The 27098-nt window shown below is 35.1% G+C and overlaps 1 protein-coding gene across 1 annotated transcript in view; it reads right to left on the bottom strand.

Moving 5' to 3' along the window:
- The window catches only part of LOC126753730 (limbic system-associated membrane protein), a 93780-nt gene extending 72390 nt beyond the window's left edge, over positions 1-21390 (bottom strand). The window contains exon 1 of the mRNA XM_050465400.1: positions 21038-21390. The gene's annotated coding sequence lies outside the window, so the exon portion shown is untranslated. The remainder of the gene's footprint in view (positions 1-21037) is intronic.
- Between the last annotated feature and the right edge of the window lie 5708 nt (positions 21391-27098).

Raw genomic sequence — 27098 nt, 5'->3', positions numbered from 1 at the left:
CGAACATATTTTACAAACTTCTAAAGCAAAACCTAAGAGATCTTTCTCAGAGCAAATCATTTTGGCTTCTCCTCTCACGTAGTAGATATGGATGATTTCATGTAAAAACTGCACCTACTGTACAATATACCCATATTGGACAACTGTGCAACACTGATTCTGGTATTAAGGGGCTATACCAGTGTGACACTTTCAAAAATCGATTTTTAGTTTTTGCTTTTCCGATAGTTTATATTTACAAAAATATCCTGTGAAATCGGCAAGGTCATATCTTGAATAGTTTGTTCTAAAGAGAGACTGCTCGCAGGTATAAATTGGTCCACCTGAAACTTTAAATGCGTTTTTCTCCAAACGACATTTTTCAAAATTACTGACATCATAATTCAACGAGAAATTGACCGATCGACTTCAAATTAAAACTGAGTATTTTTGAATATATTTACTATACAATGACCTTATTGAATGGTTGAAAATTTTCAATTTAGCATTTTTATTTTTACCTAAAAACGACACTTTTTTCAGAACTATGCCATTTTGTTAATGTTTGATATTTTTTAAAAACTTTAATAACCGTTTTTAACTTTTTGTTTCGCCTGGAATTATGTCAGCAGTTGGGGAATTTGTTTTTGGCACCTCCGAAGACAGCACATAATTTCGTTGTTTTCAATATTTTTGAAAAACAACATCTTCAAATATCTCTGAAAATATACCTTACTATGTTCAAAGATTTTCGAAACATTCTATTGAGTAACTTCTTTAAAAAAAATTTACGAAAATCGCCTAATTTTTCTTGGGTTATACTAATATAGTCACTTAAAGTCATTTATAAAAAAAATATTACATAAAATCGAGTAAGTACTTCCCCTAACATTCACATATTTAATATAAATATTTTTGTTCTTCCGTTCGACTTTAAACCGCATACTATATACATATATATCTATTATATGAGTGGTATTTAAGTAGAATTAATTGGAAAATTCTTCTTCTTCTTTATAAACACAGCTTACGCTGAGTTTACAACAGAGCGCCATTCGTTCTTCCTTCTCGCTGTTTGGCGCCAATTGAATATTCCAAGTGTCCAGGGCCTTCTAAGCCTGATCTTTCTAACGAAGATGATGTCTTCCACTTCCTCTGCTTCACCCGGTGGGTACTGCAACGAATACTCTCAGAGCTGGAGTTTTAATCTTTTCGGATGATATACCTAGCTGGCTGAACTATGCCAATGTCATCGTATATCTCGTAGAGCTCATCGTTGCATCGACATCGTAATGCGAACTCAAGAGATATTGTCATCTTTCATGCCTCCATACCATATAGCAGGACGGGGACGATTAGTGATTTGTAGAATTTGGTCTTTGTTTGGGCAAGAAATATTCTGCGTTAGGTTTCGATTTTCGATTCTGACGCTGTTGTTAGTGTTAATAATTTGGTAGGGTATATTGTATGTATATATATAAATTAATTAGCTCGATTTTAATATAAATATTTTGGTCGAGCAAAATTAAAAATGTCACAAGAGAAATTCCATGAATGTTGGAGTATTCAGCATATTCACCATATTCACCAGATTTGGCCCCCAGTGACTTCCATTTGTTTCCAGAATGTAAAAAAATATATGCGTGGCAAGCGTTTTTCATCAAATGAAGAGGTCATAAAGCCTGTTGAAGCGTATTTTTCATGCCTTCCGGATTCTCACTTCAAGGATGGGACCCACAGATAGGAGGATCGTTGGAGCAAATGTATTAATGTTCAGAGAGATTATAGTGAATAATAAAGTGTATTTTGAATCACAAAATTGTGTTTTTCTTATCAAACGACAGAATTTATTGAACAACCTGGTGTTATCTGCCTTCCCTACTAACTCTCTTCTCCATTCACGTCTAGAGGGTATCCTCACCCGAAAGCAACTTTTGAGATCCAAACTTGAAATAATATAGTCTGATGTACCTAGGACAAGCTGGTTCGGAATGACGCTATGTCCATATACTTTTCAGTTCCAACTTCATAATTACTTTATTCTGAAGGCCGAACTTGCTGCTACTCTCCGAGAGAACTCATTTATAGACAGTTTATGCAGAAGCATATTAAGCGTCTCGGTCAAACATAGCTTAGTAGCCCCAGTAACTCTGTACATGCTACTCTTTGTATTCCATTTAGTTTTCTGGTATTATATTGATGCTTCAATGATGGCAACCAAACCAGCGCTCTATTCGTAAGCATTGGTCTAATGACGCCCCTATACATCCACAAAAGACTTTTACTCTACATGAATCTGCAATTGAATACATTTTATTGTAGACGGTTTAAAATGTATGTTCTTTTTAATAAAAACTGTTTTTTTCAAGGGAATTATTAATAGATCACCGACACCTTTAAAAATCAAGCTAAAAGTTTGTGCCTCAAAAATACTTTTTCTCTGGACATTTGTAGGTTCTTTTTAATCCATGAATACGGTGGGTTAGTTTTTCATTCACCCTATTGTTTCTATACATATGTACTCGTATGTATGTAGTTGTTAATGCATGTACGAGTATATACGAGTATGTTTGTTGCATGGTGTACAGCTGTTTTCACTTTGCGCCAAGTTGTTGCTTGCCCGCAAAGCTTTCAAGACTTCAAGGCTGCCGTAGCGCTTAACTGCAGACTGTTTTGTTCTTGCTGTTGTTGTTGTTATACCATATGTTGTTGCTGTTGCTTTCGTTAATGTAGTTTGGTTTTTATGCCACTGCAATGGCATCAAAATGTGGTGTTAAAATTACCAGTGCAATGCAGCAGTCGCCACTAAAAACAACCACGAATTGTAAGCGTAAATATTTTACCGTTAGCTAAGTTGAGTGCAAAGCAACAACCTACACTTTATGGGTAAAAAAATCGAAATGCACATATAAGAAATAAAATATTGCGAAAAAAGTCGAAGGGAAATTGCTAACCGGCGTCAAAGTTGAAAGGCAGCAGATGGGAGCGGGTGATAGGCGAGCGCTACACGAGCGAGCAAACTGACACCTGAGCGTATATACAGTAAGTAAAGGAATATCCCTTGATACAACTTGATACATATTTACACATATGAATGATTTTAAGTAATGGTTGTACAGTTTATGTGTAATGCCTATACCTCTGAGGCATCCAAAGGACACAAAGTGCACGCCAAGGTAACGCTAGCAGCCGCATATGCCTGTTCACTTAAGAAATGCGCCGACAAACGTGTGTATTGCACAGTGATCTTTTCCATTTGCATTCACTTTTCTCTGACACACGCTCTTGTTTTCACCGTTTTGTGCATATGCTGCCTTCTCACGTCTACTTTTAACCGAAAAACTGATTACGAAAACGGAAATGAAAAACTATTGCCTTCCTTTCGTAAATTAAACCTGTGTTTATTGGTGGTGGCGTCTTGTGCAGTTGCGGTGGGGGGCGGAGTTGCTCAAATGAGAGTGTTGCTTCGAAGCTTTACTTGAAGACACAATAACATTCATATAAAGAAGTACTTTACGCGTTCTTTGGGAATTGAACATTTAAGGTTACCGTTGGTATTAAATTGGTGTAAAAAAATTCCGTTATAGTTTTTGATAAAGTTACGGTGTAGAACGTTTTTTGGTGGTTTTTATTGTATATGGTTTTTCTTACATTGATCCTCTCAGCACAACGCAGCACAAGTAAACTCTTAGACTGAAATCATCTTCCCTATAAGTCGTCTGTTATAATGGGCGTTCGAGAATAATAAGCAAATTACCGTTTCTATCCAATACCCAATACCAATTTTAAAAATGCTTTAGAAATAGACTTAAATTCGGTCGCCAAAATTGGAATCCCTTCCAGAAAAGAGGGGGATAGGATTAAGTCTTTCTACTATCAAACTGCTGCAGTGTGTTCCAAGCCTAGTGCGAGAATGCTTTGATTTATTAGAAGATGTAATAATCACATCATAAAAGAGGAACATATTCGGCTTAAGTGTTTGCTGAAGTCTAATTGCGTCGTCTGCTCATCAGAGGTGTGGCTATGTATAAAACTCTATACTACTTGCCTAGCGGTGTTATGCGCTGCATTTTCGACCCGCCAATGAAAAAGAAACAACAGCGTCGGATGAAAGGTCCCACTTTTGACGACGATGAAAGCAAACTTTATAAGGACTATGATTTAAGGGCATGCTTGTTGAATATCCGGTCCTAAATTGGGAAGGTGGCGACGCCTCGTGAAGATAAATGCAGACATAATCGCCGTCCAAGAAATGCGATGGACGGTACAAGGGCGGAGACGAGTAGGTCTTTGTGACATACGTGGTGGGAGAAAGACTCAGTCGTCGCGCCCTGGCATTCACTTCGGTGAATGAGCGTCTAGTCACAATCCGCATTAGAGCAAAATCTTTCAACATTACAACCTCACCAAATGGGTTGAGGCTGTTTGACTTCGCAGGGGCTCGAATTATGTTTTACTATGTAGTACTAGATTCATTCTTCTTCTTCCTTACTGGCGTAGACACCGCTTAGGCGATTATAGCATTTTCTTACACTATATCTTTTTAAGATTATTTCTTCAAATTTCATACAGATCTGAGCACTCCAAACAAAGGTATGGCTGTTGCGCTGTGACTTCTGCCACGTGCCCCGAATACGTGCCGAAACTTTAAACGCGATTATCTCAAAATGATGTTTTTTGAAAAGCACCGTTACGGTGAGCAAGGGTTCTCAAGAACCATGTACCCTTTAGTTTTTTTTTTTACGATGAAAAAGTACAAGAAAATTCATCGATCTACTTGGCTGTCTCCGGATCGATCTCGATCATGTTGTGATAGTTGAACGACATGTCTTCAGTGTCCTTGATATGCGAACGCTCCAAGGACTTAACGTCGACTCTGACCACTATCTTGTGATAGCGATGATACACGCCCGCCCCTGTAGAGCAAAGAGAAGTCCGTCAACAAACACAGGGAAGGTATGACGTCAGGAAGCTACTATCACAACGACAGCGAAACGGTTTTCTACTCGACTTGCACTTTTGCTGGACCACAATACGAGCGGAGGAGCATAGATATCGATATTTAAAGGGGAAAGCGAGATTGATATGCAGACAAAACAAGAAGGAGACATGAGTGAGTATGAAGAACTTTACAAGCTGGCCGACAGGGGTAATGCTCGAAAGTTCTACGAAAAAGATAGGCGGCTAACGGAGGGATTCATGGCTGGAGCATACTCTTGTAAGAGCTGAAGTGGTGATATCAGAGCATACAGAAGTATTTACGTAACTATATATGAAAAAGCTTTTTAAAATTAATGAATGTTGAGTGGAACTAATGTCACCGGAATTCGAGCCACAAGTCATCAATAAAATAAAGAAACTGGGTCAGGTAATAAATTTCAATTTCAAAATTATATCAAATTTATATTTTGTTAGCCCAAATCTACTTATGATGTATTGAAGTGCATAATAGCAATATGTGGAGAAGAGAAGCACTGCAGAGCAGTAGTATGCCTACTCGTCGGTAGCTATCGGTAGCTACAAAAGGAAGCCATTGAAAAGCTGCTCCACAATTATGTATTAAATCTCAACACAATAATAGTATATGCGACAATCTGATGAGCTTATGCTGACAGGCCTATTGACATATTGATGGAAAATTAATTTTAAATTAAATGCTAAGAACAGTTGAGGGGAAAGGTGAATAAAAGCGAATGGAAATAACGTAAAGACATTGCTTGACAGGAGCTTTTAATACCTAATCGGTTTTAAAGCAAGCAATATTGATGCCTTAGGGAATTGCAAATTAAATTTTACATTAATTTATGTACTATCTATAATTAGCCAGTGTCTTTATTAGCTATAAGTATACAATTAAGCATTGCGCTTTAAATATGCAATATTATGAGTGACCGTGTATGTATGTGTGAGCTGATGATAGTATATGCATGTGTGCTTGTATGTGTGCTAAATTGTGCATGCACAATGTAATTATGAAATATTAATTTGTTTTGTGTCGTCAATTGATACAAACTAATTTCCTAATTACGCGCGCAACACAATCAAATGCTTACAAAATTAAGCGGATTAAATAGCGCTGATGAATTTCAAACACTTAATATGTCACCTTAACTGACGCGAGCATCATTTCATAATGACACGTTGACTTAAGTGTAGCGCTTTAAAGTGTTTTGGGGCAAGGCAGAGAAAACGCGCGAAAAAATAATCAATAAATAATTTTATACAAAAATATATTTGTTTGCTAGGTATTTACATATGTATAAGTAAAATATTTAAATAGGCACACACGCACATGAACTCTAAAACACTGTTATTTGCTTTTTGTGTGCCACAGACGCATAATTGCACGCAAAGATGTACATTAGGGTGTGCGTTATTACTTGAGATGATTTTTTTTGCTGTGAAAGTTGTAAGTTTTTGCTCTAAAATAAGGTGACCTACGCAAGCAAGCTTTTAATTTTCAATGTCAATTAAACCATGCCTAGATTATTTTAGTTTTCCTAATATTTTGTATGGAAATTTTGATATTTTGCAAAAAATATTTTATCTCCAAAGCAAATAAATCTACAATTTCGAAAAAGTGATATTCGAACATAAAATCTTTCGCTCTACAAAAAAGTCTGAATACTATTTTAATCCAAACATTGCTTTAAACGTTATACGCTGTTGAAGTTATGCATCAAATGTAATGCATTCATACTCGCATAGTACACCATGTCGTATGAGCAACATAGATTTTATAAATCACTTGTGTGAATGCCCAAGACAGTTGATGCTTAACTTAGACTGCGTATAATTTTTTAATAATATTTGTATGAAAAATCATTAAAATGTTTGTTGTAGAACGCAAAATTTTGTACCCGAGTATCACTAAAAAAAAGAGCTCGTTTGCGCTGGATCCTTATGTTTATGCCAAAAACTGAAACTTTAGGGGACGCTTGCAGCAACAAGATAAACTTGAAAAATCAGAACACCCTTATGTGTATACTCAAATATTCATATACACGCAATTTGAAGTATGAGGGTAATAATATGGCACTCGTTAAATAATTTCATTCATAGCCGACTTTTATGCGTTTTGTCATGCAAGCTCTTGTGTGTGACGTTAAAGAGACAGCTTGAACTGTAAATTGCCGCAAATGCCTTGAAATATGCACACTAATCGGTGACATATTTACAAATTATATAACATATATGTATATATTTTTACATAGGAAATATTTGTGTGCCAATTTAATTATAATGGTACTGGTAATGATAATGGTAACAGTAATTGAGCCCTAAATATTATTGTATTGATAGTGATAATTATCACAAATAGAGTGGCAATGAATGGATTGTAATGATAGTTGTAATGGTATTGATAATGGTATGATACTGTTATAAAGCTCTTATACTTATAAATTGTAATTATAATGATATTGGTGAAATTAGTACCTTTAGAAATTGAATACGAACAATAATATCACATTTTATAATTCGCACGCATTAATTACAATGTTTTACTTTATTATTATTGGTATAATATATAATTAAGTATAATATTTTTGTAATTATTCTAAAAAAATTGTTTTACTAAGTGTAATGGTAATTTTAATGGTAATGATAATGGTATTGGTATTGGTAATGATAACTGTAGTCTTTATTACACTCTCGCAACAATGTTGCTAACGAGAGTATTATAGTTTTGTTCACATAACGGTTGTTTGTAAGTCCTAAAACTAAAAGAGTTAGATATAGGGTTATATATACCAAAGTGATCAGGGTGACGAGTAGAGTTGAAATCCGGATGTCTGTCTGCCCGTCCGTCCGTCCGTCCGTCCGTCTGTCCGTCCGTCCGTGCAAGCTGTAACTTGAGTAAAAATTGAGATATCATGATGAAACTTGGTACACGTATTCCTTGGCTCCATAAGAAGGTTAAGTTCGAAGATGGAAACCGAAAACCTATAAAGTGTCATAACTAAGCCATAAATAAAGATATTAAAGTGAAATTTGGCACAAAGGATCGCATTAGGGAGGGGCATATTTGGACCCAATTGTTTTGGAAAAGTGGGCGTGGCCCCGCCCCCTACTAAGTTTTTTGTACATATCTCGGAAACTACTATAGCTATGTCAACCAAACTCTACAGAGCCGTTTTTTTAAGGCATTTCCATATACAGTTTAAAAATGGAAGAAATCGGATAATAACCACGCCCACCTCCCATACAAAGGTTATGTTGAAAATCACTAAAAGTGCGTTAACCGACTCATAAAAAACGTCAGAAACACTAAATTTTACGGAAGAAGTGGCAGAAGGAAGCTGCATCCAGGCTTTTTTAAAAATTGAAAATGGGCGTGGCGCCGCCCACTTATGGACCAAGAACCATATCTCAGGAACTACTAGACCGATTTCAATGAAATTCGGTATATAATGTTTTCTTAACACCCTGATGACATGTACAAAATATGGGTGAAATCGGTTCCCAACCACGCCTTCTTCTAATATAAAGCTATTTTGAATTCCATCTGATGCCTTCTCTGTATAATACGAGTATAAACATTAGGAACCAATGATGATAGCGGAATAAAACTTTACAAAAATACGGTATTTGAAAAATATTTAAATGACGAATAATGAAATCTATCACTTTACCATGCGAGAGTATAAAATGTTCGGTGACACCCGAACTTAGCCCTTCCTTACTTGTTATTATTGCATTTATACTTCTAACAATTATCCCAAATACAGTGGTAATAACGAATGTAATAGTATTGATAATGGTAATGATACTATTATAAGACGAGAGCCTTGTTCTATTATAATGAAAGTGATAAAGATAATAGTAATTGTACTCCTAATTGTTAATTAATTATAATAGTTCATATGGCTGCTAGATTTAATTGAAATAAGAATTTTAAGAAAGTCAGTGGCCGTACAAATATACAAGGTCTGTCGCAAAAGAAACAGAACTTTTTAAATATAACTGTTTCTGGTGGCGCCACCTGTTGGTGGGTATCTGAAATAAAAAGTTTGATTTCTTGTTGACATTTCGTAAAGATTTTAAGACAATTGGATAACTACAATCGATGTTATCGATCAAAAAGTGACAGCAGCTTGGGAAAACGTTTACTGAAACATTTCAAATGATGAAAAAAGTTTATGGTGATCAGTGCCTATCCCGTAGTAATGTGCATTGGTTTGGTGGTTTAAGCGATTCCAAGAAGGTCGTGAGGACCTCTGTGACGATCAGAAGTCGGTCGTCTTCAGAAGTCAAAAATGAAGACAATGCTGATTTGTTTTTACGATTCCGAGGGTATTGTACACCGAGAGTTCGTCCCACCTGGCCAAACGATTAATGCTGTGTTTTACCTTGGTGTTATGAAGCGTCTTTTGCCACGCATTCGTAGTGCTCGACCACAATACCGTGAGGCAGGGTCCTGACGCCTGTTGCATGATAATGCGATGTGTCATCGGTCGACGCTTGTCACTGATTTTTTGACAAAAAACTCCATATTAACCATTAATCACTGTGAACCCTGTGAAACCCTGTGATTTTTACCTATTGGGAAAACTTCATTTGCCCATGAAAAGACACTGGTTACAGGACATTTCAGCTATCCAAAAGGCGACGACCGATATTCTCAAGAGCATTCCGAAAAATGACCTTAAACACTCATTTGAAATGCTAATTGACCGGGCTAAACGCTGTATCGAAGCACAAGGAAACTACTTTGAATAAAAAAATATAAATTTTGAAAAATATTAATTTTTTGTTTTTTTTTTTTAACAGTCCTGTTGCTTTTGCGACAGACTTTGTATATTAATGAAATGAATGCTAATTGCTAAAGATAGCGCATGATAAATTCATAATATTAATTACATTGGTAATGGTCATGATAATTTTAACAGTATTGATATGTAATGTGATTGGCAACACTAATTGCAGTCCTAATTATTATTGCATTGATAGCTGTTCTAACTAATGCCATTAAATTGGTAATGACGAAAGTAATTTTAATAGTAATCGAATTGCTCTATGGCTGTTGTATTGATAAACGGTTCAAGAACAAAGTCAGGAAGGTAAATGTAGTTTTAAGAACAAATATAATGATAACAGTTTTGGCAGTAGTAGTATTAACAATTAGTAATGATGGAGTAATGTTAAAATGCCAATGATGAACTACACATGAAAATAACAGTAACAAGGATAAATACAATTATAGTAGTAGTAGGAATTTGTAATTTATAATACTTGTTCATAGGAAATTTAAAGTTTAATTTTTTTTTTTTTTGTTTTTTATTCCATTTTTAATTTCAAAAGTAATTGTATTTTGTAATTATACACCAGTGTATTCCTTTGGTAATGGTTCTAACAGTAAACTTTTCAATTATACATAGCTGATATTAAGGTTGCTTTGTTAACTGCATTAACAGAGATATGAAACCAGTAATGATAGCGATAACAGTTGTCACTTTTGTCAATACACCAATAATTACAAAGCGATTACTTTGTTAAAATGCCTACTTAAAAACTATTTTTTGATTTGAAAAATATGTTTATGATTTCAAGTTATGTGTGTCAATATCACTGGTTTTAAACTCAATTCTCATTTGTATTTTGTAATCATAATTACATTTTTTAACTCAAAAGTAATGCTACTTATTATATGGTATTAATTGTAGGTCAAGACATATTTATTTTCAATGATTAATGTAATGATATTAATGGTAATATTATTATAGCTTTAAATTACTTAATTACTTTTAGTAGTAATGATTATTGTAATGATAGCGTATTATTAACGGTAATGATTAATGTAATGATATTAATAGTATTTGTTATTATAATTTTATAGGTATAATCGTAGTCATTACTTAATAACTTGTAGCAGTAATGATTATTGTTATTATTTTACTTAACAAAAAATGTTACTTAACAAAAAAAATATTTTTAATATTTTTTGTTAAAATATGTGTACTTACTATGTAGATGGTAATAGCAGTCATCATTATCATACATATGAGTACTTTCATATAGGACTAGTTTATTACCTAAGTTGATTAAGCTGTCTGAACAAAAAAATGCAGTTTGAAATTTAAATGTTTGTGACCAGTAATTCAAAAGTAATGGTAATCTTTCTAGCAATTTTAATAAAAAAAATTATTGCACAGAGTTTTTACTTAACTATATTTTCTCATGTTCTCCTCTTTTTTCAGTACCAACGGCTGCAATCACGCCCATTACTAAACGATTACTTGCTACGACTCGACAAAAACTTGCTCGTTTCTGTGTTATTTTGCGCAATTTTTTAGCGCTAACCATATTTTCACTACATAAAATTCGCATAAATCAGATGTAAATGCACACATATTGCATAATGCAGAGTCAAACAAAAAACTCACGTGCCCGAAGCAAACAAAAATGCTTGCCGAACGCCTTAATGTATGCTGCATGTTTGGTGACCGTGTTCAACAGTCGGTGTGGCCGGTATGCAGGTATGTGCTACGCTTGCCGGCATGTTGAATGCGACTTAAGAACGGAAGTTGATTATTATCGCTTGTAATTAACAACGGTGGCAACAACAAAAACTACAAGAACAATAACAAAAGCAAAAAGTATGATTTTCTCATGCGAAATACTACGAACGGCATGCAATATGGCGGCAACTTCTGGCTGTCAACGCTAGCAGCTGCTTTGTGTCAAAACTGCCGCTGACGTATATATGTGCATGTATTTGTTCGCATGTATATATAAATATATGTATATAAGCAAGCACATTTGCCGTCTGTTGAGTTGTGAAATGCCTAGCTGAGCCACTTGACAGATTTACCCAATGTCGGACAATCTGACAAACAAGTGGGTAAACAGATAGACATGCGGACGGATGGACAGACAAACCAGCAGGCTTTAGCTTGCCCAACCACACCACCACCGCACCACCGCCAAACAACCACATACACAACAACAAACATAAGTAAGCGGCTTGCTGCTTACCATTGGATAACTGTTCATCTGTCGGTCAGCTGCATGGCTGCATTCATTAATATGCCACACAAACACACACATGCATACGAACACGCATGCAATCGACATATTTGCAGTTGCGTGCGTGACATATGCATTGACTTGCTGGATTGATATTTTCATATTTTCCCAGTATTTTGCGCACATCAAAATGCACGCACACAAGCATGACTACTGGCAGGCTAGTACATACATACATTGACAGCTACATATGTATACATATAAAGCCACGCATGCCTGCTTGCTGCATGATATGCCATTTGTGTGGCCGCGTAACTCGAGTGGAGTTAATTTTAAAATAATTCAACATACTTGCACGTGTGTGTGTGTGTGCATTTGTAGGGCTATCGATTATTTTTAAATGGCATTAAAAATTAAATGATTGTAATCACGGTGAAACCGATTACACAGACAATTTTATAATTATCTTTTAGCCGCTGAACGCGAACCGTTATGGACATCGTTAAGCAAGCATTTGAGGCCGCATATACTATAGTCAAACATATATGTTTATGAAAATATATTTATATATTAAGGTGAGCGATTTCTTCGGAAAGCATGTTGTTACTTTGAATTGTAATCCATGCCGAATTTCGTGCAGATATGATGTCAAATAGAAAAGTTTTCCTTGCAAAAACGTGATTTCGATTGGTCAGTTTGTTCGGCAGCTATATGTTATGGTTATTTGATCTGATCAATTTCTTCGGAAAGTATGTCGCTGCTTTGAATTGCAATCCATGCCAAACTCGTGCAGATATCTTATCATGTAAAAAAGCTTTCCTTACAAGGACATGATTTTGATCGGTCAGTTTGTATGGCATCTATTACTATGGTTGTTTCATTTACATAATTTCTTTGGACAATGTTTCGCTTCTTTAGGTCATAATCCTTGCCAAATTTTGTACAGATATCTTGTCAAATGAAAAAGATTTCTTAACAAGAACATAATTATTTTTAGAGGTAGTTTTTCAAAACTTATGGCATTTCACTGAAATCATATTTTTTGCATCTACAATATATGAGAAACTTTAAAAACTCACCGTCACTTTTTTAAATTCAGCAAAAAAATTTTCCATGCAGCATAGTTTTTTGTTAAAAATTTATTTTAACCCAAGAATTTGTAAGTTTAGTTTTTGGCTCACGCTAATATACACATATTACATAGTATGTGCTACAAGTACTGGTACCCACCAGCATTATTGTTCATAACGCTTGTCATACAGCTTATGATTAACTGTTCGGCAGTTTATAATTATGTATGTCAATATGATTTATTGTCTATGAATTATATAGGTAATATTGACAATTGTTTTAAATTTTGTAAAATATATGCTATTTCCGACCACATAATTGACTACTGCAGGGAGATATATCAGTGACCTAGTTTGTTAGTATGTAAGTAAAGCAGGTACAAAATGAACGTCTTCCTTTCTTCCATATGTATACTTATACCTCATCGCATTAAATACTGAATTTACTTGGGTTCAAGTGCCACATTTTTGAATCTATTTAAAGTGCATAGTAAGAATAAAGATAAGATAATAAGAGAATAAAGCGCCTCCCCCGGGACGGCAAAAAACACGTTGAAAAAGGGTGGGAAATGATCTCGGCTTAGAAAAGATCATGTCGACTTCACTCGTCCTACAGGAGATGGAGGAGGAAAAAGAACCCAGTCAGCGGTCTTATGGTTCAAACCAAAAGCAGAGGGTACTTGGGATGTTGAACGAGAAGTGTCAGATCAACCCTGAAAATAACTTTCGAAACACCACAGAACACGCCGTGCTCCGAAGAAATATGACGATAATCCAGCAACTGCTTGTAATTTTGATTTCCAGACATTTTATAGAAAAGAATTCAAAATTGTCCTCAAAAATTTTACAAATTGTATTCAAGATAATTTGCAAGAAACTATGTCAACCTTCAAACCCATTCAAGAGATGTTCAGGATTCCAGCTAACAGAAGTAATATTACAATAGAATCTATACAATTTGTTGTGCAATTGGAACCTAAGTTCTTCAGTGAAGATCTAGATTGTATTTTTGCTGAAACACAAATTCTTTTTGATTCATGTAAAGAGTGTAAATCTTTCGATGACATTTCTATAGTAGCGTACAAATTGAGAAAGGTCATTCCTTCTGCGTACAAAATTGTTCATTACATAATGACTGCCCCTGTCACGTCAGCTTCATGTGAACGTTCTTTTAGTAAATTGAAATTTGTTTTCAACGATTTGCGTACAACAATGGGGGATGAACGTTTGAATTCTTTGATGCTGCTTTCTTCTTCAAAGGATAAAGTAGACGAAATCGATCTGCGCGATGTTGTTGGAAAATGGTCAATGTTGAAACATCGCAGAGTGAATATATAACTCAGAAATTTATATTTTTTGCAATTCATTTTCCTAAGAAAATCTTGTTTTTTCCCGCGTAACACGTCGCTGAACAATATATGTATTTTATATTAAGAGAAACAGATTAAACGATGATTATACTAATATGTACAATACTTATTTGAGAATAAAATAATGAATTATGCTATTACATATGTTGTCAAACTTCTCCGTAATACCTTATCAGAAATGAAGATATCCTTATTTTATATATATTTATAAACATATACATTAAATCGGCAAATTCTTGAAATGAGTCGGCATTTCAAAGGGACTCACCCCCCCCATGATCTGGATCCTCGCGACGCCCCTGGTGTTTATGCTTTGTCTCTAAAAGATTTTTTTTTTTTTGGTAATAACTTTACGTAGATCATATTGTATTATTTTCGGTAACTTAATATATTTATCACGGCCAAAGAATGGAATTAAATCTTGAGTATTTTCGCGCGATTATATTTTACAACTTTCGACGTGGACTAACTACAGTATTAAAATGAATAGATGAACTTATCTCAATTTTTGACGTTGAAGTTTCATAAAAGACCAGTGTTTATCGATGGGATGTTGTGTCCAATCGGGGTGGTAGGTCACTTCAAGATGGAAGTCACTCATGTACTGTGTATTTAATAAAGGCTTCGAGTACAGGGCGATTTAAGATTTGGAGATTTGAAATTGAACAATTTTGCAGAAATTTTCAGGATTAGAATTTAATAAAATTCTACAAATATTGTAACATATATCGATTGATTATCTCACCAAAGCTTACCAGATAAGGAAAGTAGTTAACTTCTAAAATATTTTTTCTGAGGCTTAAAAATTAAGAAAGATTTTGAACAGAAAAATTAGCTTCAGATTGAACCATAAAATTCAACATCGAAATTAATATAAACAACTTTTGAGCACCAAATATTTCTTTCAATACATATTTTCCACAGTGTATTTCACGCACTGGCACTTAGCGGTATTTAGGCTACTTGTTTTGATATTTATGAAAGCGAGCGAACAAAAAACTAAAATAAAAGTGAAGGCAGGAATAACGCACGGAAATCGCTTTAAATACGTGCAGATATGCTGAGCGCCTAAAAGTATGCAACATTACTGTATGCAAACAAAAAACAACAACAAAACCGCGCAGGATCATTTCACAATTATTCCATAAATAAAAGGTTAATACACACGCAAAGCCCACAAAAAAGCGCACATACATTTTACAGCCGCAAATACAGCCACACACCCATACAAACATTTGTACATAAGTATATGCGTAAATGGCGAACGAACAATGTGCTTATTAGAATACATGGAATTAGTTAGGCGCAAAATTGGCAGTTACTGTCCGTGGCAGTTGAAGTGCAGCTGAAGTGGAGCCGGTCACGAGACCAACAACCAGCCTGCCATATGGCCATGAGGTCAAAGCGTCGCCTGCCACACAAGCGATTGCTGGCAAAAACGTAATGGCGCCAAACAGCGGCAGCAAACGCACGCACACATACACGAACATATGTGTAAGCGTCGTGCTGCAATGCACATTTTTGTCATAATTACAAAAATCACGAATTTACCATTAGCCGTTCGCCACGCGCTTTTCGCCCGACGCAGCAGACCGTTAGCGAGTCTGACAGTCAGCTTCCCTGCCTGTGCGCGCGCAATTATCCACACTATCACTTATTTACGCGGCGCTTATGAGTGTACGTATGTGTGTGTTGCTGTTGCAGTTTCAAGCTTGCCAACAATTGTTGTTTTGAATAAACAATCGCACAAGCGCATTAGCAAATAATAGCGAGTCAGAGCAACACGGTCATAATAACAACATTAGCCGCACACAACAAAAGGCCGCCTGTATTATTTAGCTAGTGCATAGCCTAGGCGAGTAACGCATATTTGCTGGCAACACGCAAATTTGGCTGAAGCTGGCGGCATTCCGTATTACTCCTTTATGTTATTTTTATATATACATATACATATATTTGGTTTATATTTACTCCCATTTTTTTCATTGCCATAATTTGCTGCCTAATTATTTCTTTCCACTTATTGTGTGTGGTGATTAACACAAGCATTGCCACTTCCGTCGAGCTGATTATTTTAATTATTTTTTTTTTGTGTAAACATCACGGTTGTTTGGGTAAACAGAGGATAGTTGATGTAGCGGAAATAAAAATCTAAGACTTTTTTAAGATTAAAATAAATTGAAGAAATGGTTTTTACGTAAACTGAATGCATTATTTTTTTATAACCAGAATATTCCTTTTCCAGTAGATTAGTTAAGTAGGTAATCGCATGAAGGCTGACTACCCGAAAGTCAATAAACTCATTGCTTCCCCAGTTGAAGCGCAACTAAACACCACTCAACAAGTCGATGGATTTGATGAAGTTTCTTATATTTTTCACACTAGTTTTTCAATTTCTTTCAAACTGGCACAATGGCAATCATATCAGATAGTCTGTGCTAACCGATTTAACTTCTATTGCATCGAGGGATTATAACAAATACAAAAGTTTCCATACAAGAACATGATTTTGATCTACAGTGAACCGATCTGGAAATTGTACTGTTCTGTTAGACCAACACTACATATAATATAAATTTCGTGAAGGTATCTCCGAAAATTTTTTTCATAGAATGGCTTGATTTTGATCGTAGAGTTTGAATGGCAGCTATGTGCTATAGTGAATCAATCTAAAAGAGTTCTTATTATATTGTAATAGTATTGCTTGGAGTAACAATTTAAAATAATTTTGTGAAAATATCTCGACAAATAAATATTTTTTCCATACAACACCTTTTTTCTCAAGAAAAGATTATAATAAAGTCTACAAAATAATTTTGGAACATCGTAAAGTGAAGTTGTTCGAGATAGCAGGCGCGCTAAAAATATCAACTAACCGAATATAAGTCACGAATATTTGCATATGAGAAAGCTATGTGTAAAGCCCGTGCGCGTGAGCTCATTTTTTTTTCGGAGCAGTGTTAAATGTCAGTGATAAACCAGAGCTTTTTCGTCGATATGTGATAAGAAATGAAACATGGCTTCATCATTTAACTTAGAAGTCCAATCGACAGTCATCCGAGTGGACTGCACATGATGAACACGCTCCAAAGCATGGAAAAGCAACAGTGGGCTGGCAAGATTATGGCGTCTGTGGTTAGTTTGGGATGCGGATGTTACAATTTTTATTGACTACCTTGAAAAATGTAGCGCCAATGGTGGAAACCCTTAAACACTATTACTAAAATTTACAATGGGTAGATTAAGATCAAATAGTTTTGCAGTATCTTGCTACGATCTTGCTATAGATTTTAGCACTTGCTGAGCTCTAATTAATACTCCAATACCCATGGTGACATATAGTAGATCTTCATTTTAAAATATTTAACAGTGAAAAACAAAACGTACGTATTACTACGGGAAGTTTTCTCAGAAAGTATAAACAAAAAAATATGCCACTAAACGACTCATAGCTGTTTCCTTGCCAGTGCCACTAAACCTACACGAAAATTGCTTGGTTTCTATCAAATCTAACAAGATTTTGTTATAATATGGTAATAAAAAGAGTTTTTTTTAGTAAAAACGATTATGAAAACTCTGAAATTTCTTAAAATATTAAATACTGAACGCATATTACCGCCACGGTGTGGTGTAGTTATGATTTTAATCACCTCTCCTGAAGACGAGCGTTGAATCACTCTTACAAACTTAAAAAAAAACGAGAAAAGACATTAACTTCGGCTGCACTGAAGCTAATATACCCTTCACAGGTGCATTTCGTTTAGTAGTTTTGTGTCCAATTTATATGGAAGCTATATGCTAAAGTTAGCCGATCTGAACAATTTCTTCGGAGATTACATTGTTGCTTTAGAAAATAATGTATACCAAATTTCGTGAATATATCTTGTCATATGTGAAAGTTGTCCATACAAGAACTATATAAATCCAGATCGTTCAGTTTGTATCGGCCGTTCCGACAAATGAGCAGCTTCTTGAAGAGAAAATGACGTTTGCAAAATTTCAAAACGATATCTTAAAAACTGAGGAACTAGTTCGTATATACACAGACAGACGTACGGACAGACAGACGGACATGGCTAAATCGACTTAGCTCAACATACTTATCATTTATATATATACTTTATGGGGTCTCCGAGGCATCCTTCTGGGTGTTACAAACTTCGTGACAAACTTAATATACCCTGTTCAGGTTATAAAAAGATTATCATCTGAGAGCCAATGCAGATAACTACTAATGTCGATAAGTATTTTTTATATGCAAAGGTGGCTAATAAAACCTATTAGTCGATAAAAATTGGCTTAGAGCAAAATAGCGGCTTCGGTTAGATAAGTTCAGAAACTTTCATCGAATACTTAGCCAAGAAATGCGGGTGACTTAATTGTTTTGAGTTTTGTTTCATTTATTTAAAATGTTTGCAGTTTTTTTATTTCGGTTATATATGTGACAAATATTCATCGAAATAAATTTCTATCTCAGGAGCTATAATGCTTAGGTTAGGAAAGATGATTGATCTAGAGAGACCGTATGTAGTCCTTTGTGAAGCCATAAAATTGATTATTAGATTGTTTACACGTAACAAAATTTGTTTTTATTTCTATTCAAACACATCTTAGTGAGATTTCACATTTTTCAAATTATTGATTAATTTGTTTAATATTAATAATTAACTACCATGGAAGTAAATGGACATTTATGGCAATTACTGACACTGAAAAACTTTAATTATCTGGACACATATACATACATAGCGTATATTAGCTTATCAAATGTGATTTGGATCTTGATCCAATTGTTATTTTTTATGGTCGGGCGAGATTTGATTTTCACATGTCAATTCCTATGTGTTTGAGAAGGTTTGTCTGGCGATTTTTACCGCAAAAAAATTAGCAATGCATTTGCTTTAAATTTTGTGTTTTGAAAAAGTGTAAGAAGTCTGTTTGGGAGTCGACTTTATCACGAACGCAAGTATATGAGTTTCACAAAGCATGCAGTGCAGATCGTGAAGTCATCGATAACCCCAAAAAAATTAAAGCAACATTACGTGAAAATCGTCGTGTTGGCAACAGAGAGATAACAGCGGATCTCCATAACTTTTATATATCGACTCAACCCGTTTTAATTAAAGTTTTGTGTATAAAGAGGGATAACAGCGGATCTCAACATCTCTTATTGATCTACTCAACACATTTTGGTTAATGTTTTGGGTATGAAGCGTGTCAGTGCTGGTCTTGTAGTAAAATAACTGAAACTTTTGCATAATGAGTGCAGAGGTCCCAATGGAGATGCTTGACAAGGTAACAAAGAATCCTCAAAGGCATCAATATTGGTGACAAGACGTGGTTTTATGAATATAATATCGAAACTGTCGAAATTGTTCAACAATCTAGCAAATGCACGCCAAAAATGCGTCGAAAGCAAACAAAAAGAACCAAAATACTCTGAAGGCACTAAAGGCCATTCCAGCCATGACTTATTAGAAGTGTTTGAAAAACTGGGTTAAGCATCCTTGTATTGGAAGATGACATTAATGATTTGTATTAAAGTACGTGAAAATGTTTTTGATTTTGATTAGTCCGGTTACAATTTGATCAGACGTATACTTTAATGGCTCTTTCCTTTAAAATAAGTTGCCTTAAATGTTTTGTGAATGGATGCTGAAGCAATTATAAATGCATTGGCTGATATCTTGGACTTTACAATCATATATGCATGAAGTATTTGAGCAGATAAAGCTCAATGCATGTGTAAAAATGTGGTAGCTTAAGAAATGCAGAAGTAATTGCGGTATCAACAGGTTAGGAAGAGTTTATTAGGAGTTTCTTTCAGATGACAATAGCTCACTTTTTCTATTGAAAATATTTTAATATATAAATTGTGTAAACGAGCATACTTTATGCACCGGTAGTTGCAAAAAATTGAAAGAAATTCTTAAACGGTTGAAATGCGCCGTAAGAAGGACTAAGGTGAGCATGTTCACGGCTCATTAGTATAGTTTAACATGTAAGGAGTTCTATAAATGTAAGCTGCGAAAACATTATAAAATTATATAATAAGGGGTATTCAAGAGGGGCTGTTTTCTTCCTCCCATTGGCATTGTTTTTTTAGGTGGCAGAACCGAAACCCAGCGGAGAACCTGGGACGAAGGACAACTGGCGCGCTGTTGTAAACTCCTATATAACAGCGGTAGCGGTGTCTACGCCAATAAAGAAGAAAGTATTCAAGCGAAGCTAGTTGTAAAACTTTCATGGCAACTAACGGATAACTTGACCAGTATAATAACCAGTGAATAATACGTTGTGATACTTTCGTATGTGCAATCTTCAAGATCTTCCAAAAACGGAGAGATGTATGTTGTTAAGCTTTTGAAACTCATATTCGCCTTATATGTTGAATGAGAAACATAAAAGTAATAAATCATCCATCAGAATACTACCCGAGTGGTACCAATTTAAATTAACTGTTTTGTAAGGCACTCAGAGGGCACATAATTTTAAGTGAGACAAATCCAGCGAGTAATTTTTTATAATCTTTTAAAATCAACTGATATTTTTTTTACATAAAAAATTCAAAATTATTTCCGTTGACGAGTAACACAATTAGCGCATTACCGAAAGCATATATTTTAACACAAACAACATATAAAAGGCAACTTACGAAGTATTTTTCACGCAATGGTATTTGATTTACATTTCCAACATTTTTTTATATATTATATAAACACTTTAACACATGTTTTGGCTAAAAAGAATTTCCAACACAGCTAAACACTTCAAATTATAGTATTTCTAAAACATTGCCATGTCACATAATCACACTTCACCGTGGTGACAGTCAACCGGTTGCCTTTAGCGGCTTTAGTAATTACTTAAATATATAATTATTTTGCCACAAATTGTTATTAACACACACGTTTTCGATTGCGCGCCATAAAATAGTACCGTTACAATTTGCACAATACAACCGCTCGCAAACGATGCCGACAAACAACTGATTCGCAATAGGTCGGTTTCATTTGCCGGAAGCATTGGCGAAGTGTAGCCACAGCGTGTCGTATGAGTAACCCGAACGAACGGCGAACTAATACTCGTCGCCGTCGCACACGAATTGGGAGACAAAAACAAAACACACACACACATATGTAGAGGTATATTGTTGTAGCAGCATGTAGAAAGACAATAGTTGCAACGACAACGTCGCTTTCGTCTTTACCGTTACCAACAGTAATAGCACCGACAATGCAAACGAATCACAACGAATCAGACAACTGTGATTTTGTTTTTGTAGTCGTTTTCTTTTTCTTTGCCGCTGACAGCAGTTGGCATTACTTTGCACGCTGTTGTATTTTCATTTTGTTGCTTTTTATTTATTTTTGCTTTTGGTTTTACTTTATTTATGTACACTCTAGTGGTGCGCGTTGGTGTTGGTGTATTAGAGCGCCCCCTTGTTTGATTTTTTCTACTTTTTTGTGTGTTGGTTTTGCATTACCCCGCTTTTGGTTTCGTATTTATTGACATGTGGTGGGTTTATTTTTGTAAAAGTGGTGAGTATATCTTGCAGTGTTGATTTCAAGTCATTCTCCTCTGTTAGCAATACTGTTAACTTTGCTTTGGGATATTTTTGCGTGTAAAATTAATGTTATTTGTATTATATAAAGTCTGTTAGTGTTTCCTGTCTATGAGTTTCTGTGAGTTCTCTTTGCTAAAAATTACTCCTTTACTTCTAAACCGAATACCGAATAATTTCTTAATTTATGCCTCTTATTTTTAGGAGGTTATATACAGTTAAATTTTTCAAAATCGACTTTTTTATTTAATTTTCATAATGTACATGTATTTTATAATACACAAAGAAATTTTCATATCGTTCCGGTGAATATTTTCGAAGTTGTGCTTTTCTCAGAATGGTGTTTTCAAAGTCGGTGACCAACATTACTCGCAAACGGCTAAACCAATTAGTCTGAAATTTTAACACGAGCTTTTTCAGTGTATTTTTTTAGTAATTAATCGAAGATTTTCCCTCACCGATGTATATGTATTTCTTTCATAAACAATTTAAAGTCGAAATTTTGGTAAAAATCGGTTCGTTTTTTTTTTTTAAACCGCCATTTTGTCAAAAGCTTTTATTTTGCTTTTTTCTTTGATTTGCTTTACTAGATTTTACTTTAACGAAATCTCTTTGGATTCTTACTTTTAGAGAATCCAGTTCAGAGATGTAGCAGTCACCGCGAAGCGTCTTATTTGAGATGAGCTCCCGGAGATCAGCTGTAGACACGTAAGATTAGATTAAGTAATTAGGATGATATTCATTAATGAACATTATCAAAAGACCGTCGCATATTGCCAAGAATGTGATGTTTTCATCTCATTTTCATCCATAACATATAAAGAAAACTGGTCAATAAGAGCTTTTATCATTGCGTTGTGGGGAACCTTGGTAAGAGTAAGCAAATTCAAAACATCTCTTAGGCTCCTCTTTGGACCTGAAAAATCTCGCTGTTGCATAGATGCACGTTGCTAACCGAAGTTTACGGAGCTCACAACAAAACAGATCCAGTGCCAGAATGAAAAAAATCAGCGGAGCACAGACCCAGTCTGAAATTAGGGATAAGAGGGTTCCCGATCTCATGTCATCAGCTTTCAGTCTTCAGCGAATCCGCCAATGTGAGCATGAATCAACCTGATGCCTTTGGTAGTAATGTAAAGCACGCTTTTAATAACTTTAACCGCAGCCATTTCTGCTTGAAAAATAATAACCTGCAGTGGTCTGGTATCTTAAACCTAAAGTTAGTGGAGAGCTCTTGACAGTAAAGTCTTCCTCCGACCTTCCTCCACCCACATAACTTTTTTTTGGCAAGTATGCAGAGAAAACACTACACGTTATACATTTTCCGTTTTCTAATTATATTTAAATATAAAAGTGTAGAAGAAAGTTCTCTGTGCGCAATTCATTCGCCATTCCATGGGAGTAGTCAGAAATAATTTGCTTAGGCAAATCATGACTTCCGGTCTTAGTCTAAGTATTCTTCAAAAAACAACAGTTTGAAGGCTAGCTAAATTGAGAAAGCGAATCATCCCTCTCCAGGGTTGTTTTGGTCACACATATGAGAACTGCCTTTACAACTACGTCAAAATCATGCTTGATGACGCCAGGGTGGGCAAAGAAGGCACCTCTGGTGGTTGGTAAATTCAGCCTCCATGCTAAAATACTCCCAAATGGATTGAGGTTGATCGACTTCGCTCGGTTATCTGTAGATACAGACCCTCCTCTGTGAAGCAAAAACGCATGTCAACAAACACAAGGAAGGTTCGACGTCGAGAAACTGCTAACACAATCGAACGATTTTCTACTTGACTTCCACACCTGATGTCTGAACGCACTCATCAGCAAACGAGGAAACATCAAGGTTACGAGTTTTCGAGAGAAATATTCTGCGGAAGATTTATGGTCCTTTGTTTATTGGCGTTCGATGGAACGATGAGCTGTATGAGATGTTGTCATAGTTTAGCGAATTAAAGACAGAAAACACTCCAGCTCTGAAAGTATTTGACGCAGTACCCGCCGTGGGAAGCAGAGGAAGAGGAAAATCTCTACTCAGTGGGAAAGCCCAGGTGGAATAGGACCTGGTTGCACTTAGAATCTCCATTTGGAGCCTCATTGCGAAAAGAAGAAACGACTGGCGCGCTGTTATAAACTTGGATATAAGCGCGTAAGCGGTCTTTACGCCATTAAATAAGAATAATAAGTTCGTGTATAGATTCAGCTAAATCGACTCAGCTCGTTACGAAGTTTATTTATATACATACACCTGAACTAAATAGGGTTTCCGACTTTTCCTTTTTGGTGTTGCAAACATCATAGCAAACTAACTATACCTTATTCATGATATAATAAGATAATGGGTGTTGTTAACGGATGGAATCAGGTTTGAAGACATAGCTAGGTAGTAACAAAGTGTTCGAAAACAATTTTTCCCAATACCACTTACTATTAACATACCACTAAACTACCAAAAAAACCATCATATATAAAACCCTGATATGAGTTATATAAGGGTTAGGCCAAGTTTTCTCTCAAATTTATCTATTTTAGACACAAAGACACACTGTTATGAGTAAAACACGCTCTCTTATTTCCATTGGGAGAACTCACACATTGGTCGACATATGCGGTAAAAAGTCACCCGGAAGTTCGAATTTTTTTTATTAGTTATATGGGGGCTAGGCGAAGTCTTGGCCCGATTAATTATTGTAGTTCAGTACAAACTTTGTAGTAATATCATCTCTCTAAAAACGTGTTCTGTTAACCTCATACTACCATTGCCTGATGAATTTTGAGAACACAATAAGAGATAATGAAGAAATGTTTGACTTTAAATAGTATTCTAAATTTCGAAGGATATGTAATACTTGTATAAGAGAGTCGCAAAAGTCACATTACGGTATCTTGAGCTAATGTCGAGACCCAATCTTATAATTAATAGGGTATATAGTGAACTGATTCACAAATAGCAACAAGTGTAACTGAAATATTATAATAATTTTATGTATAGTTTTAAGTTGAGCTTCGGAGAATTCCCATAATTAAACAGAATTTTTTGTAAATATTTTGATCTAGTACTTGACAGCCAAGTCTCCATTAAATGGTTAAAAAACAGCAAACCCCTTATCATTATTGATTTCAACTGCAATAATTTCTATAAAATAATTCCACTAAATGTAATAAAAAAAAACAAATAATTCTATTTAATTTCAAGGTCTACCTGCAATAAAGGTACAATAACCACAAAAAATGATATGCTGTGAATAAAGCTCGCCGATCAACCGTTAATCGAGTGCCATAAACTTTTATTTAATTCCCATTAAGCCCAGTCAGATTTCACTTCACAACAAAAGTCTGCAAACAACTTTACCAAACAAGCGGGCAAACTAAATTGTCTGTCAATTAAAAAATTTCACAATGCCTTCGCGGAAAATCACTTAAAATATTACAAGGAAAAAAAGAGAGAGAAAAGGAGAACGGAAAACACACTCCGATTCGAAAGGGGGTTATAACGCGAAGTCATAAAACGCTAATAAACCTGTTGTTGAAAAGCAATAACAACAGAGCAAACGCTCCAACAACAAACGTCATAATACTTTGTTGTTGTATTTTATTTTTTTTACAAAAAAAAAGAACAAGAAAATCACGCCTGCCAGTTATTTGCAGTCGGCTCGGAGGTTTGTTATTGTGCGAGCATTCGCAATGCATTCATTAAGGCACGCGAGGCGAAGAGCGCGGAGAATAAGTGTGTTGCAGTGTGTGTGCAACAAAGTTAGTGGCACGAGCGCGTCGGTGTATTTGTTGTGGTGGCCGAAAGTACTTTAACTTCGCGCAATTGAAGTACTTTTCGTTTTTATAGACAACAACAACAATGCTACAAAATAGGGTAAAGAGCGGCATGCGGTGAATGGGAAGGTTTAAATTTTGGTGCCAATTTGCCGGCAAATAAAAGCACGGCATGAGATGATTTAACTATGCGCCGGTATTCTGGACCCTGGCGAGAGCTCGAAATGTGTCTCTAAGTTGGGTTATGATTACACAGTGTAACCGAAATATTAATTTAGTTAATTCATAATAACAATTTTTAACAATAATTACAAGCATAATAAATATATTAAATTTTTTATAAAAATGTTTATATATGTATATATTTTTATTTTCAACACTACAATTTTATAGCTGTTCATTTTAACCTGTCATGACATGAACCAATCGTGCTTTCACTTTTCTTAAGCCCAAATGATCTTACAAAATTGTTTTCACAAACCCTTCCGATATACTAACTATGCCAGTAAGATCTCTGACTGTTAATCGTCGATTCTCAAGCACCAATTTCTTTATTTTATTGACGTGTTGATCATCAGTTGAGAGAAATAATTAACAACGAAGGCCTGTTCCAACGTTCTGCAAGTTTTCAGTGCCAGAAATATGATTTCGCACACAAAATTTAAAGGAACTTCTTTGTCGAATAATTTCACTCATCGTAAAAATCACCGAATACTCTTTATGTACTTTGGAAATTACTATGCACTAATCATCATTTTGATGTGATTTTTGACAAAAATGTCACTGACAGTCATACCAACCTAGAAATAATACAGTATGTCGACGAAAGGATTTTAACAGAAAATTTAAATTAAGCAGTCTTACTATCTTTTTCCCACAGCAGTTCATGGTTGTAATGAGTGCATTTATTACTTCATAAAAATAAAATTAATAAAGGAAATATATAACAGCTAAAACTAATCCAAATGTATAAAGAGTTAAATATGTATGTATATGCAAATTTTCAGGATGACGAGACGGGCTGACTTTCGAGTCTACTGGTTCATCCACCTGTGGAAGCTATAATAACTTGAATATCTCGAAAAAAACACTTTAAGAAGACTGGTATTGTAGATTAGCGGCATCGGACACTGCCACGCCCACAAAACCTTGTTAAACGAAAACTTAAAAACGCCTTTAACTAAGCCGTATATAAAATACAAATATGTGATTTTATGCACTGAACGTAATTGCCTCCAAAACGTATATTTTTGTGACTTTTAAAAATAACCACTGTATCAATTACTTCGAAAATTTCTAAGTATATTTATAAATATCTGAAGAATACACAGTGGAAAATAAATTCAATTTAAAATTTGTTGAGTTATACGAGATGTCCCACGGCGC

The sequence above is a fragment of the Bactrocera neohumeralis genome, chromosome 3 (assembly GCF_024586455.1).
Source record: "Bactrocera neohumeralis isolate Rockhampton chromosome 3, APGP_CSIRO_Bneo_wtdbg2-racon-allhic-juicebox.fasta_v2, whole genome shotgun sequence".
Taxonomy (NCBI): Eukaryota; Metazoa; Arthropoda; class Insecta; order Diptera; family Tephritidae; genus Bactrocera; species Bactrocera neohumeralis.
This window is presented reverse-complemented; position numbering and strand designations above follow the sequence as displayed.